Here is a 15,046-nt window from a genome sequence, read left to right as displayed (position 1 = left end):
TGGTAACATCAGCACTAGAAAAGGGGATGGAAAGCACAATACCAATGTACCCGATGCATTTACTGGACGTATTCAAAATGGCGCCTACGGAAGGTAGAGGCCAGCCAAGGCAAAGAAATGTACAATAAGATATCGATATTGATGTATGCTAGGAGGCCATGACTAACTTAAATCTACCACTATGAAGGCGGTGTACAATGGTGTAGAATCGATAGAATTGTTTTTAAAAAATAAGAAGGATAAAACAGATTATTACAAAAACTGACTTGAAAAATTGACGTGGTGAGAACAAGACGTTCCGAACTTCGCACTCGAAATAAGCGAGATTGGCAATATTTAGCGAGAAGTATTAAGCTGAGAAGAAGGAAATATTGAGCGAATTGAATAGATGAGCGTTAAAATACTGGAAAGAGGGAGTAAAATCCTGAAGCTTAGAATAATACGTCCAGATACTTAGACGCATAGCCGTTTGAATATAGGAACTTGATTGAGACGAGAGAGCTCGAGATTAAGGCACTCTTAGTGAAAATACTCGCAAGGAAAACCAAATAAAGAAGCTATCACCATAAGAATATATATTCTACGCAGAACTATGATGAGCTTATATTTTTCAGAATCATCGCATTTTGTCTACTGTGTTGCTGAGCAGATGATGGCTTGCTAAATCGGCATAGACCAACCTGGAGGGAGATGTCATCCTGGCCGTTAAAACCACCCGACCCGTGTGGAGGAGGTCACACTACCTGAGATACCACTAGTGGAAATCCTGCCCAGTTCCTGATCCAAGGACTACGACAACACCGAGGAGCAACTAAGGCCCGAGATATTGAATGGCGAGCTAAGTAATAGTATTAAGTAATATAATTTCTTATGTGGAGTATTACCAGTATATACAGTAGATCTGAATAGCCTAAGTGTGAGATAATTAAGTGTGCTAGTGAATATAAGAAAGTGCAGTGTGAAATACTTAAGATGATATCTCGTTACGGAGTGGTAACGTGTTACTACATTATTTTATTCAAGGATGAAGGAATACGATTTAAAAGTACGACATAGTATAACAGCTGTTTTCAAAGAATCCCGGTTAGTTAGAAAGGTCCATGCGTGATGTAGTAATAGTCAAACCCAGTTACGTCACAGAGGGACGCATATTGAATTGGTTAAGACAAGTTACCATACTCTTTGCGGTATGATTTATTGAAAGGAAAGACACTGAATTTGGGGTTATATACGGAATTGCAAGATTAAAATGCCTTTTTGAGGAACGAATTCTGCGCTATTAATGAGATACGTATCGTTGTGTAATTAAATGTTGGAGGTTAAACGCGGTAGTTATGGATGATAAATGAATTAAATATGAATTGAATTGGAGGTTAATAGTGAGATAATGGAAGTGTGTATAATATTTTAAATGATATATTGCGCAGAGTAATAGGAAGTAAAGCGTATTTGATATATTTAATATGTGATGTTGGAGCACATGTAGTGCGATTACAGAATATAAGTATGCCCCAGCGAGGAACTATAGCAAGGTATGAACAATAATATTACGTATGTTTTTTATGATGTGTGAAAGTGGTTTGACAATAATAACAACCGGTGATGGGTAAATGAGTACATGATTATGTCATATTCTGAATAAATGGTTATTGCATGGAAGAATAAGCTTGTACGCAAGTAGTATGATAATGTAGTATTGAAATATCTTTGTGTTGGCATTAGCACACCTATATATATATGATAAATGCTTACTGGCTGTATGTATATCGAGCTGGTATACGATACATAAGAAATTATTTAGCTAGAATAGGGAAATTATTTGACATTTACGTAGGATATCATCGATGTTTTGTCAATATAGAATTTTATTAGAGCGAATACTTAGTTAGGAGCCGTAATTTAAATGGCAATAGGACCGAGGAACTTAGTGCGTCATTCAATATTTCATTTTCTTCACGCCAACCTGCACCAACGAACTCAGATACTTTTCAACATAACTTAGGTCACTGATATTTGTATTCAGGACATATTATTCAAATTCAATTCATTTTCGCAGAAACTTGAACAACGTGATGGTTGTATTTTCAATGAGGTATATAATTATACCGTGACTGATGGGATAATTTATTGATATAACGAATTTCGACCGTGGCCAAAAGACTGTGAAGTAATGTATTTAAGTGACCAAATGTAATTTTCAAAGGGAAGATAATTCATTTCAGGAATACGTTACTCAGTGTGTTAAGATGTGAGCTTAGTTTAGGATTTAGGCAGCGCTGACCTAACATATTTGATTCACTAATTAAAATATTTATTTATTAAGTTGATAATTGAAGCTTATGAGTCATACCTGATATTAACCATTTCTTTTGCGAAACTTGACAATTTAATAAATGTGTTTCTTGATTAGTTTCTTATATAATGAAGTGAGTTTTCATTCATATTGGTAGTTAATAGTTTTACTTAGTATGTAAGGTTCTCGTTGTGTGAATATATTTTTTTTTAAAGGCTGACTGAAGTTTGCGTTCACAAAACAACTACTGAGCGTATGGTATCGTTACTTTCTCTGAACCGCGTATGATATCGTTACTTTCTCTGAACCGCATATGGTATCGTTATTTCTCCTTGGACACACGTAAAACCAAACATAGAAAAATTAACCATTTTTCTGGAGGCATGGATACCCTGAGATATATTTAACTGACTAGTTGGGAATTACTGTGGTTGCCCTGACCCGTAGGGTGCACCAAGTAAATTAGAACTGTACTCTGGTATCAGGAATTCGGGATGTGGTTTCAGCCACGAAGTAAAGGGCTGGGTGTTTGCCTTTACAAATGGTTCACTCCTTTTAACCATTGGATAAGAAAGCATGAAGGTTTCTCTAGTTCCCAGTGGAAGGATGCTCTGAAAATAACATGCAACGTGGTGGCTGTAAGAGCCATACCAGAAAAATCCCAGCATGATACCCACTGCAGATGATGCGGTGAGACCGAGACATTAGGTTACGTCTTCGGTTTATGTCGTTTTGGCAAAACTCTTAGAAACACCCATAATGTCATCCATCGCGCAGTCTCTCCGATGTAAAGGCTTTCAAGTATATGAGGAGGTTTATGGTCTTGCAGCAAACGGCAGCACAAAGAGAATTGATATGACCGCCATTAAGGGAAAAGGAGGCCATATTATAAACCCCACGATAATACAGGTGTCGCATCTAACTCAACCAGCATAAGTTTACGACAAAACGGATCATATATATACTGTCGGATCAAAAGAATTCGGACACCCCTGTACACTAGTAAACAAAAAAAATACACATTGTACCTGCAGAAAAGGAGGCAGGGAGTTTTTCATTGCTCAGTACGACTATGGAACGGCAACATGGATAGGTCAGATTAGTTAAGTGAATGTGAGGTAACCATAAGCACGAAACCTGTAAGGGACATTTCTAATATTATGAAGATTGAGAGTGATGCAATTGTTAAGTGGAAAGTTACAGCCACGATCCGGTCAACCTCATATACTGACACGCAGGGACCAAGGTTGATGTGGCAAATTCGTTGATTATCTGAAGACAGAATCAAGTAGGAATTGCAAAGTTCTACGCGAAGTACAACCAGTCCCATGACTGTGAGTTGGGAATGAAGAAGTACAGGGTTTTATGGTAGAGATGCTGAACATAAACCAAATATATCCTCCCTTATTAAAAGGCACCAACTGGCGTGGTTTAAATAACGTCAACACTGAGCACTGGAAACAAGTGATTAGGAGTGGTGAATCGTGCAATAAATAGTGGCAATCTGGTTGGAGAATTTGGATCTGGGAAATGCACGGAGAACGCTATCTACCTGAATGTTTAATACCAACAGTGAATTTAGGTGGAGGTGGCATTATGATGTGGATATGTTCCTCGTGGCACGCATTCGGCCACTTGTAGAACTGCACGGCACAATTTGAATTATTTCGTACTGCGTACCGTGGAAAATGAGTTCGGCGATGACCATTGTTTATACCATCATGATAACATTCAGAGTCATAAAGCGGGCTGTGTAAGCGGATCAACTTCATATTAATGCCCACTAATGGAGAGTGTGATCAGCAAACTCGTCTTCATATTGAGTTAGCTGTCCGCATATTTTTGGATGCAGAGTCACACTTATAGTTTACACTTTGTAGGAATTATTTCTCAAGTTGTTCTTATAACGTTTTAAATATTTTAAATGTTTATGTAGCTTTCAACTTCACAGAATATTTTTAGAACAGTCAAAATTTGTAGATCTAACGTCAAAATCCTTCTTAATTTTTCGAGTTATTTGCAAACTATTTAAGTTTTAATCAATATTCACTGTATTGTGTATTATTTGTTTTCGGGCGGACTTTAAGTAGAGGAAGAATTTATAATGAAATACAAGGTATTTAAAACGTATCACTAAATGTGAATGAGGAACTGTGCTTCTGCATAGAGTTCAAGAAGGATCCCTATATGGAGAAGTAATTCAACCATAGTAGGGTTAAGGTTAATTTACCTTGTATTCGTGATCTCAATACAGAAAATAGTACGAAGAAAACTTACAAAACGGTTGACTTCTCCGGCTGTCAGAAATGTTAACATCTTGCTTTAGGGTGACTCTAAAGTTAATAGAGAGAATATATGTCAAAAAGAAACTTAAGTAACATAACGCAGCAACTGTGTACAACCCCACTTTCCACGAAAAGTAAATATTTATTATGCACCGCCGAGGCAGACACTCCTCCTCCACAGGGAGTATGCAGACTCCCCTATAGCTGGGATCTTTATACACTGGAGAAGTCAAGGGACTCGTCGGAGTAAGAATCAAGGGACACTTCGGGTATATGGAAAGTGGAGAAAGGGAAAATTTGGTCGTAGTGGAGCACATTCGCACTACCACAGTTTGAAAGGCAACCTACTCAAACAATCACACTAATAATTTCAATGACCGGGTAAGTTGGCCGTGCGGTTAGGAGCGCGCAGCTGTGAGCTCTCATCCGGAAGATAGTGGGTTCGAACTCCACTGTCGGCAGCCCTGAAGATGGTTTTCCGTGGTTTCCTATTTTCACACCAGGCAAATGCTGGGGATGTACCTTAATTAAAACCACGGCGCTTCCTTCCCATTCGTAGGCCTTTCCCTTCCCATCGTCGCCAAAAGACCTACCTGTGTCGGTGCAACGTAAAGCAAGTAGCAAAAAACATTCAATGAAGAATGTAGCTAAAAGCATCTCAAGTCTTGGTTGTCCTTGTTAAACAGAGCAAAACAACAGAACGTGGCAAGGAATCACGAACTGTATTACAACAAATCAAGCCTAGTTTACATCGGTCGATATAGTGAACACAGTCCAACACTTCCTCAATGTGAAAGCGAGTTACAGCATACTGTCGAGGGATGTGACGAATAAGATGACTAAGTAAGTGAATAAAAACCGTTCCTATTTCCCCAAGCGATTGGATGCTCTCACTAATTGTAGCAGTAAGCTCGTTGGCGTATTCGACCCCTCTGGACGTTTGCTTGTTGGCGAATGCCGAGTGCGTATCCGAAATAATTAGTGTGTTTGTGCAAAGTTTTATAAGGTGTGGACATGAAATTTTCTTAAAGTTTGGCTGGATTTCCCTGTGGTTAACAAAAGGAGAGAGACACTTGTAACTTAACTCTCTTAGGTGCACATTTCAAACGAGTGTGATTGTACGCCCAACCCTTGTTCGTTTCCCTGCGGATTCGGTGATGAAGCGTGATGCATCTTCGTAGTGAGTTTTTTGACCGAATTCACTTTCTGACGTCAAACGCATCACAGGAGTTAATGAGATGAAACGAGAGATGATAGGAACGGAGAGGGTGAAATGTGGTGCTACCACGGAGCCCACGCCTGTCGAATAGCACCAAGGGTTCTGCTCAAGGATTTAAGTCCCTACCCAACGAACGAATCACCATCAAGAGCATGATATGGTCTCACTTCATATGAGTACTGCGTAGTGGTTTGGAATTGAATCCACTCAATCAAGTGATTAAGAGTTTCATGCCACCACCTATCCTACCCTGCCGGCCAACTTTCTGATGTTGAAATATTTTTCAACCAAGGTAACCGGCACCGGCTAACCACGGAGCCAGACAAAACAGACTTCAAGCTTTAAGAAGCATGGCCACCAGGCGATCGTTCTCATAATAGTATCTGCTATGCAAATATTATCTCATTTTATTGTGCAATAACATATCAAATTGTTCCATATTCATTCTCAAGAACACTGTATGCTTTATGTATGTTCACTTTAGAGTTCTCGTAGAAGTCCGTCTGAGTCTTCATGAGTAATCATTTTCCAAGTCCTCACCGTCTTATATTCAGTCTCCAACTTATCTTTCAGCTCAGTCAGTAGGAGTTATACTTTGGGCGTTTTCTTGGAAAATGTTATTCATTACATTTTCTTTTATGATGGCCACTCATTCTGAAAATGGTCATGATTGGACGAAATCAAAATTGAATTGTGTCACTCAAAACGTACCATACGTGTGGAAGTATACTTGGTCAAACCTGGTGTATGTCCGAATAATACATTAAACGTCTCAACCAAATACTCGTCAAGTGTAAACTATCCCTATGTTGTACGCATGTTTTCACAAAGTACACTCCGCCATTATTCCCGCTCTCTCCACACAGTGCTTTTATCCTCGCGCTCGACCTACTTCTATCATTGTCATCGTAAAAGCCATATCATCACATGGGAGAAACATTTGGCTGTGTAAATGAATTGACACGGTTCATACCGGAAAAAAATTAGAAGATGTGTTTTAAGTATCGACAATTTGCTGTTCTATGCTTTATGAACATATTAATTGTTGAAGACTTTGGATGCCAGTTGAGATAAGAGCAATATTATTAATAAATCTAATAAAACCATCCGGGTTATTTAACTGTGCCCCCTAAGGCAGTGCCCTAACATTACGACTTATTTCATAATAAAGCGTTTGCCTTATTACAATCCCTAAAATGTATAAGAATGTTATGGAAATCTTGAAACCTGAAGCATACTGTTAGCGATTACTCGCTTGCACAATTGTAATATGGATCATTAAAGATCATTAAAGAGAAAGTCATTGTTCCATCTTTAAGTTTCGTATGTGTGGTAAGCAGACCACTTGCAGAGCACGTGTTTCTATTGAGCTTGGCGAGAGCTTCAATGACGACCGCAGTCTAACGCTCAGTGAGCCCACAACCATCGTCCAATCAGCTGAAAACATAGTGTGGTTTCACCAGCTTCCGGCCAATTTCACACTCCAGCCTCATTACGACTGTGGAGGAAGTCAGAAACGCCATTTAGTACATTAAGGCCTCCGATTAGTCCCAACTGGACATCAACGATCTGCCAGACTTAATCAGAGATTAGAACACAAAGTAATATCACTGAATGAATAACACACACAGGCGCACGGCTTACAGAATTGGAAATCGCATTCAAGGGTCACATACTGGGCACTCAAAAGTGAACCAATGTTTTAACATCAAGTAACTGATGCACGATTATTTCGCTTATCTGTGCGAGATATGTTTAAATCACCTTTTGAGCTAACAACTTTTGAGTTAGAAAGTGGATTCCTACCTTTACTTGAATTATTCTCACCTTACGCTGGTGATCGTAGGTTAATCTGTGTATAACATGATCTATCGTATTTCAGATGCAATATATACATTAGAAAAATGGTATTTTAGTGATGGTATGGCCTTTAACCCTCCATCAGGCGGGTTTTGTTACACAGATAGGCGCGTGGGCTACCCTTATAGCCTACAATATATTTCAACGGTATTTAATTATCCTTGAAGCTTAAAATTTAGAAACATATTTTATATCAATCTCTGGACTATTCTGAGCATTGTTATTACAAAATTTAAAAAACTACACCTTTTGAAATTTCTTAAAAGTAAATAAACCAGAGTGGTGTATTTTCAGTTTTGACGTGATTGAAATTTAATCCAAGTTTAAGGCTCCGGGTTTCATCATTATGAATGCATACTTTCATCAAACTCGTATATTTTGTAGATACATTTATTGAAAATTAATATTGATGAAAATTTATGGTTTTTCAAACTACCCAATATCACATAGACAACAATAATAACACGGGAAACGGCCTTCTTTTTTTTCTTTCTTTCCTTCTTAATCTGCTTACCCTCCAGGGTTGGCTTTTCCCTCTGACTCAGCGAGGGATCCCACCTCTATCGCCTCAAGGGCAGAGTCCTGGAGCTTCAGACTCTGGGTCGGGGGATACAATTGTGGAGGATGACCAGTACCTCACCGAGGCGGCCTCACCTGTTGTGCTGAACGGGGGCCTTGGTGGGGGATTGGGTAATTGGAAGGGATAGACAAGGAAGAGGGAAGGAAGCGGCCGTGGCCTTAGGTTAGGTACAATCGCGGCATTTGCCTTGAGGAGAAGTGGGAAACAACGGAAAACCACTTCCAGGATGGCTGAGGTGGGAATCGAACCCACCTCCACTCAGTTGACCTCCCGAGGCTGAGTGGACCCATTCCAGCCCTCGTACCACTTTTCAAATTTCGTGGCAGAGCCGGGAATCGAACGCGGGCCTCCGGGGATGGTAGCTAATCACACTAAACACTGCACCAGAGGCGGACGAGAAACGGCCTTTAGCACCAAAATGTTCGAATGACGAAAGTGGTCCACTCAACATTCTAAACAATAAAACAGTACTGTTATGGTATTTGCATTGTTGAAATAAAGAATAGTTAACAATTTCACATTTTTTGAGAATTTAGTTCATTTTAAAACCAGCAGATGTTACTTGAATGCGATCACTGCTCCCCATAACACGGACAGGCGCGCGGGCTACAGTTGTAGCCCAACCGACATTGAAGTGAGATTGTGGACAGGCAACTTCAGTAAGCAGTGCCAGAGCACGGTAAATCCCGAGAACAGCGTGACGAAGGAAGGTACTGATAGTCTCCCATTTTACGGCCAGCGAGCCTAAGAGTGAGAGCGAAAACAAAATGGCTGGGCTACACCTGTAGCCCGCGCGCCTAACGGAGGGTTAAACTTACCAGTGTTATCCGTAAGCCTGATATTACTGTAAATAAGCACATCTGAATTATATCAAGTAAACACACCAGTGTTAACCGCAAGCCTAATATCAATGTAAACGATCACAGCTGATATATATCAAATCACAAATACACTGACTGACAGAGCAAATGCAACACCAAGAAGGAGTGGTTCGAAAGGGATGAAACTTGGGGAAAAAACAGAGACGGCACGGACGAATAATTGATGTTTATTTCAAACCGATATGCAGGTTATACAATGCGGACGGCATCGACTCAGTAGGATGTAGGACCACCACGAGCGGCGATGCACGCAGAAACACGTCGAGGTACAGAGTCAATAAGAGTGCGGATGGTGTCCTGAGGGATGGTTCTCCATTCTCTGTCAACCATTTGCCACAGTTGGTCGTCCGTACGAGGCTGGGGCAGAGTTTGCAAACGGCGTCCAATGAGATCCCACACGTGTTCGATTGGTGAGAGATCCGGAGAGTACGCTGGCCACGGAAGCATCTGTACACCTCGTAGAGCCTGTTGGGAGATGCGAGCAGTGTGTGGGCGGGCATTATCCTGCTGAAACAGAGCATTGGGCAGCCCCTGAAGGTACGGGAGTGCCACCGGCCGCAGCACATGCTGCACGTAGCGGTGGGCATTTAACGTGCCTTGAATACACACTAGAGGTGACGTGGAATCATACGCAATAGCGCCCCAAACCATGATGCCGCGTTGTCTAGCGGTAGGGCGCTCCACAGTTACTGCCGGATTTGACCTTTCTCCACGCCGACGCCACACTCGTCTGCGGTGACTATCACTGACAGAACAGAAGCGTGACTCATCGGAGAACACGACGTTCCGCCATTCCCTCATTCAAGTCGCTCTAGCCCGGCACCATGCCAGGCGTGCACGTCTATGCTGTGGAGTCAATGGTAGTCTTCTGAGCGGACGCCGGGAGTGCAGGCCTCCTTCAACCAATCGACGGGAAATTGTTCTGGTCGATATTGGAACAGCCAGGGTGTCTTGCACATGCTGAAGAATGGCGGTTGACGTGGCGTGCGGGGCTGCCACCGCTTGGCGGCGGATGCGCCGATCCTCGCGTGCTGACGTCACTCGGGCTGCGCCTGGGCCCCTTGCACGTGCCACATGTCCCTGCGCCAACCATCTTCGCCACAGGCGCTGCACCGTGGACACATCCCTTATGGGTATCGGCTGCGATTTGACAAAGCGACCAACCTGCCCTTCTCAGCCCGAGCACCATGCCCCTCGTAAAGTCGTCTGTCTGCTGCAAATGCCTCCGTTGACGGCGGCCTGGCGTTCTTAGCTATACACGTGCCCTGTGGCACACGACAACACGTTCTACAATGACTGTCGGCTGAGAAATCACGGTACGAAGTGGGCCATTCGCCAACGCCGTGTCCCATTTATCGTTCGCTACGTGCGCAGCACAGCGGCGCATTTCACATCATGAGCATACCTCAGTGACGTCAGTCTACCCTGCAATTGGCATAAAGTTCTGACCACTCCTTCTTGGTGTTGCATTTGCTCTGTCAGTCAGTGTAAGGATCTCCACTCTGAATAGAGGAGGCTGTTTGCTCTCAACGCAAGAGAATGAATGTGACACTGATAACGGATGTACCTGTCATTGTGGAGTAACGGGTTAAATTTCATCCATTATCATGTTCGTCCTGTACTTTCTTGTAAATTGTCACAAACTCGAATAATGTTACGTATTGTGCTGCAACTTTTCTTTTCCTAAATTGAACAGCGCCACTACATTCATTCTCACAGCTCGATAGCTAAGGTCGCTTAAGTGCGGCTAGTAACCAGTATTCGGAAGATGGTGGGTTCGAGCCCGACTGTCGGCAGTCCTGAAGATGGTTTTCCGTGGTTTCCCATTTTCACATCAGACAAACGCGTGGGCTGTACCTTAAATAAGGCGACGGCTGCTCCCTTCCCACTTCTTGCCCTTTCCTCTCCCATCGTCGCCATAAGACCTGTTTGTGTCGGTGGGACGTAAAGCAACCTGCATTCATTCTCTACCGAAATCGCCTAGTAAATTCTGTAACTGTCACCTAATGCAAAAATAGAGAACCGTTACTTTACTGGATACCGCACCTCCCTGAGACACTGATAAGTACAACACAGTGCCGATGTACTATGAAAGAATTACTTCCCCACTTGCCATCCCAAGCTAGCATGACCAAAAATATGGCTTCCGATTAGGATACCTATATAAAATTCAGGTAACACAATCGTCCAAACTTACCAGTGTTTCGCACCGGTGGGCTTGGGTTTATCAATTCCTGCAATTAAACTAACAATAATGCATGCTGTTCTCAAGTTTGGAGATTTAATGACTTATGAATTGACATTCAGTAAATTATAAGATGTATTTTTCGTGCTAAGTTATTCACTAAAACATTGCATCATACTTCCATGGGATGAATACAACTACGATAGGCATTGAAGTGCTAGGTAATTTCGTTTTTAGAACGTGGTCAATTTATTTCAGAGAAATGTCGACTGTGTTCAAAAGAATGCAGGGAAGACCTGTTATCCATTAAACAGTTGGAAATGATCATTACCGTTTGCTAGAAAGCTGTTTGAATCCTGGAATATTTGTACACTGACTGACAGAGCAAATGCAACACCAAGAAGGAGTGGTCAGAACTTTATGCCAATTGCAGGGTAGACTGACGTCACTGAGGTATGCTCATGATGTGAAATGCGCCGCTGTGCTGCGCACGTAGCGAACGATAAATGGGACACGGCGTTGGCGAATGGCCCACTTCGTACCGTGATTTCTCAGCCGACAGTCATTGTAGAACGTGTTGTCGTGTGCCACAGGGCACGTGTATAGCTAAGAACGCCAGGCCGCCGTCAACGGAGGCATTTCCAGCAGACAGACGACTTTACGAGGGGTATGGTGATCGGGCTGAGAAGGGCAGGTTGGTCGCTTCGTCAAATCGCAGCCGATACCCATAGGGATGTGTCCACGGTGCAGCGCCTGTGGCGAAGATGGTTGGCGCAGCGACATGTGGCACGTGCGAGGGGTCCAGGCGCAGCCCGAGTGACGTCAGCACGCGAGGATCGGCGCATCCGCCGCCAAGCGGTGGCAGCCCCGCACGCCACGTCAACCGCCATTCTTCAGCATGTGCAAGACACCCTGGCTGTTCCAATATCGACCAGAACAATTTCCCGTCGATTGGTTGAAGGAGGCCTGCACTCCCGGCGTCCGCTCAGAAGACTACCATTGACTCCACAGCATAGACGCGCACGTCTGTCATGGTGCCGGGCTAGAGCGACTTGGATGAGGGAATGGCGGAACGTCGTGTTCTCCGATGAGTCACGCTTCTGTTCTGTCAGTGATAGTCACCGCAGACGAGTGTGGCGTCGGCGTGGAGAAAGGTCAAATCCGGCAGTAACTGTGGAGCGCCCTACCGCTAGACAACGCGGCATCATGGTTTGGGGCGCTATTGCGTATGATTCCACGTCACCTCTAGTGCGTATTCAAGGCACGTTAAATGCCCACCGCTACGTGCAGCATGTGCTGCGGCCAGTGGCACTCCCGTACCTTCAGGGGCTGCCCAATGCTCTGTTTCAGCAGGATAATGCCCGCCCACACACTGCTCGCATCTCCCAACAGGCTCTACGAGGTGTACAGATGCTTCCGTGGCCAGCGTACTCTCCGGATCTCTCACCAATCGAACACGTGTGGGATCTCATTGGACGCCGTTTGCAAACTCCGCCCCAGCCTCGTACGGACGACCAACTGTGGCAAATGGTTGACAGAGAATGGAGAACCATCCCTCAGGACACCATCCCCACTCTTATTGACTCTGTACCTCGACGTGTTTCTGCGTGCATCGCCGCTCGCGATGGTCCTACATCCTACTGAGTCGATGTCGTGCGCATTGTGTAACCTGCATATCGGTTTGAAATAAACATCAATTATTCGTCCGTGCCGTCTCTGTTTTTTCCCCAACTTTCATCCCTTTCGAACCACTCCTTCTTGGTGTTGCATTTGCTCTGTCAGTCAGTGTATTATCTATATTATCTCTAAGCTCCTTTAGGTTACTTTCTGTATTAGAAAGCATTCGTTTATTTTGCTTAGCGCGTGATGACAGAATTTAGCTAAAATGGGAGTCGGGCTCCTTGCGTGAATGGTCAGCGTGAAGGCCTTCGGTTCAGAGGGACATAGATTCGATTCCCAGCCAAGGAGGCGATTTTAATGACGTGACGTTAATTTCTTGGTCTCGAGGTCTTGCTCTTTCCGTTTCTTGCAATACTCTTCTTTACATTGACAAATAACACATACCACAGAAATACACAATGGTGAATGCCTCCTCATGAGTTTTGCGGGTGTAAAATAATACACTTGTTTGATACAGGATACAGGATGGTGGTTTTATTTTATTTTCATATTCAGACGATAAGCTAGAGTTAACTGTTTTTCTTCATTATCAACACACCAAACCAAAACTCACTATTTGCTATATCTCGGTCTGCAATATCCTCCCCAACTTAGTCGGTCGATTTCTGAGGGAACGACGAGCTGTACTCGCCTTGTGATCATGGAGTGATCCGGAAGCTGAAGAATGACTGTCCGGATCCTGTCGTCTCGTTCTCGGTGCAGTTCACACATTTAGCCGGGTTTCTACGCCTGTCTGGGCTTCAAGACCTCTTGTAAAAGTGCTAGGTCACCTATTATTAGTTCGCTTTCTTTCTTGGTCTGCTCCAATTTGTGGTAACTACATTGAAGGAGGTATTCCCTTTTCCATCTTAGGTCAAAGTGTTCGATGAGCTTTTGTCTTCGTCCGTATATCTTAGTCAAATTTAGGTTGATGGGAGGGTTTGGTGTATTTGAAAGGGATTTAAACCTTTATGCAATGATAAAGTGTGATTTGCCGGGCGAGTTGGCCATGCGGTTAGGGGTGCTCAGCTGTGAACTTGTATACGGGAGCTAGTGGGTTCGAATCCCACTTTCGGCGGCCCTGAAGATGGTTTTCCGTTGCTTCCCATTTTCACACCAGACAAATACTGGGGTTGTACCTTAAATTATTATAACATAACTACTGTTATTTGAAAATTCGCATGTGTCTAAACTTCTTAATACCATGCCTCACCACAGAAATCACGCACTACAACCCACAGCACCGAGCTCGAAAGCTGCAGTCGCTTAAGTGCTGCCATAATCCAGTATACCGGAGATAGTGGGTTCGAACCCCACTGTCGGCAGCCATGAAGATGTCCCATTTTCACACCAGGCAAATGCTGCGGCTGTACCTTAATTAAGGCCACGGACGCTCCCTTCCCACTCCTAGCCCTCTCCTGTCCCATCGTCGCCATAAGACTTATCTGTATCGGTGCGACGTAAAGCAACTAGCAAAAAAAGAACCCACAGCCTTGGCAACAATGAACAAACACTTCAACTACAAGCTTCCAAAATGTCTGTAGAACAACGTCAATACGTAATCATTGTTACCAACCTAAACATAGAAACAGAATCTCCAAGGAAAGAAGAAATCCCCATTTGGGGATCATGACAGTTAATGGGTTAATTAAGGCCACTTCTTTCTAACTCCTAAGCATTTCCTATCCTATCATTGTCATAACATCTGTCTGTCTTGGTGTGACAAAAAGCAAGTTGTAAAAAATGTGAAAGTGTCGAGATCTCAGAGTTACTGTAATCTAGGGTAATGGAGCAAGAGTTTAGAGTGGCCTGAATCCAAACCAAGATAGTGTTTAGTCATTCCTCGTCACTTAAACTCGTCCAAGTATCTTCATATGACATATCTTAGTGAACCTTACCATCCTTTCCCAGGAGCCTCACCACCATGCTGCTCTTGGTAGTTTAAGTTTCCACGTAAAGTGGTGGTGTGACATGTGAGATTTTACTCTTGAATCTCCTAGCAGATTATGGAGTTTATATATTTATCTGTAAGCTGCATGAAACTTTGGAGCATTGTCTCATACATGGTGTTCGGAAGGCCGCGT

The sequence above is a fragment of the Anabrus simplex genome, chromosome 2, assembly GCF_040414725.1.
Source record: "Anabrus simplex isolate iqAnaSimp1 chromosome 2, ASM4041472v1, whole genome shotgun sequence".
NCBI classification, from domain to species: domain Eukaryota; kingdom Metazoa; phylum Arthropoda; class Insecta; order Orthoptera; family Tettigoniidae; genus Anabrus; species Anabrus simplex.
Note: the sequence above shows the minus strand (reverse complement) of the source record.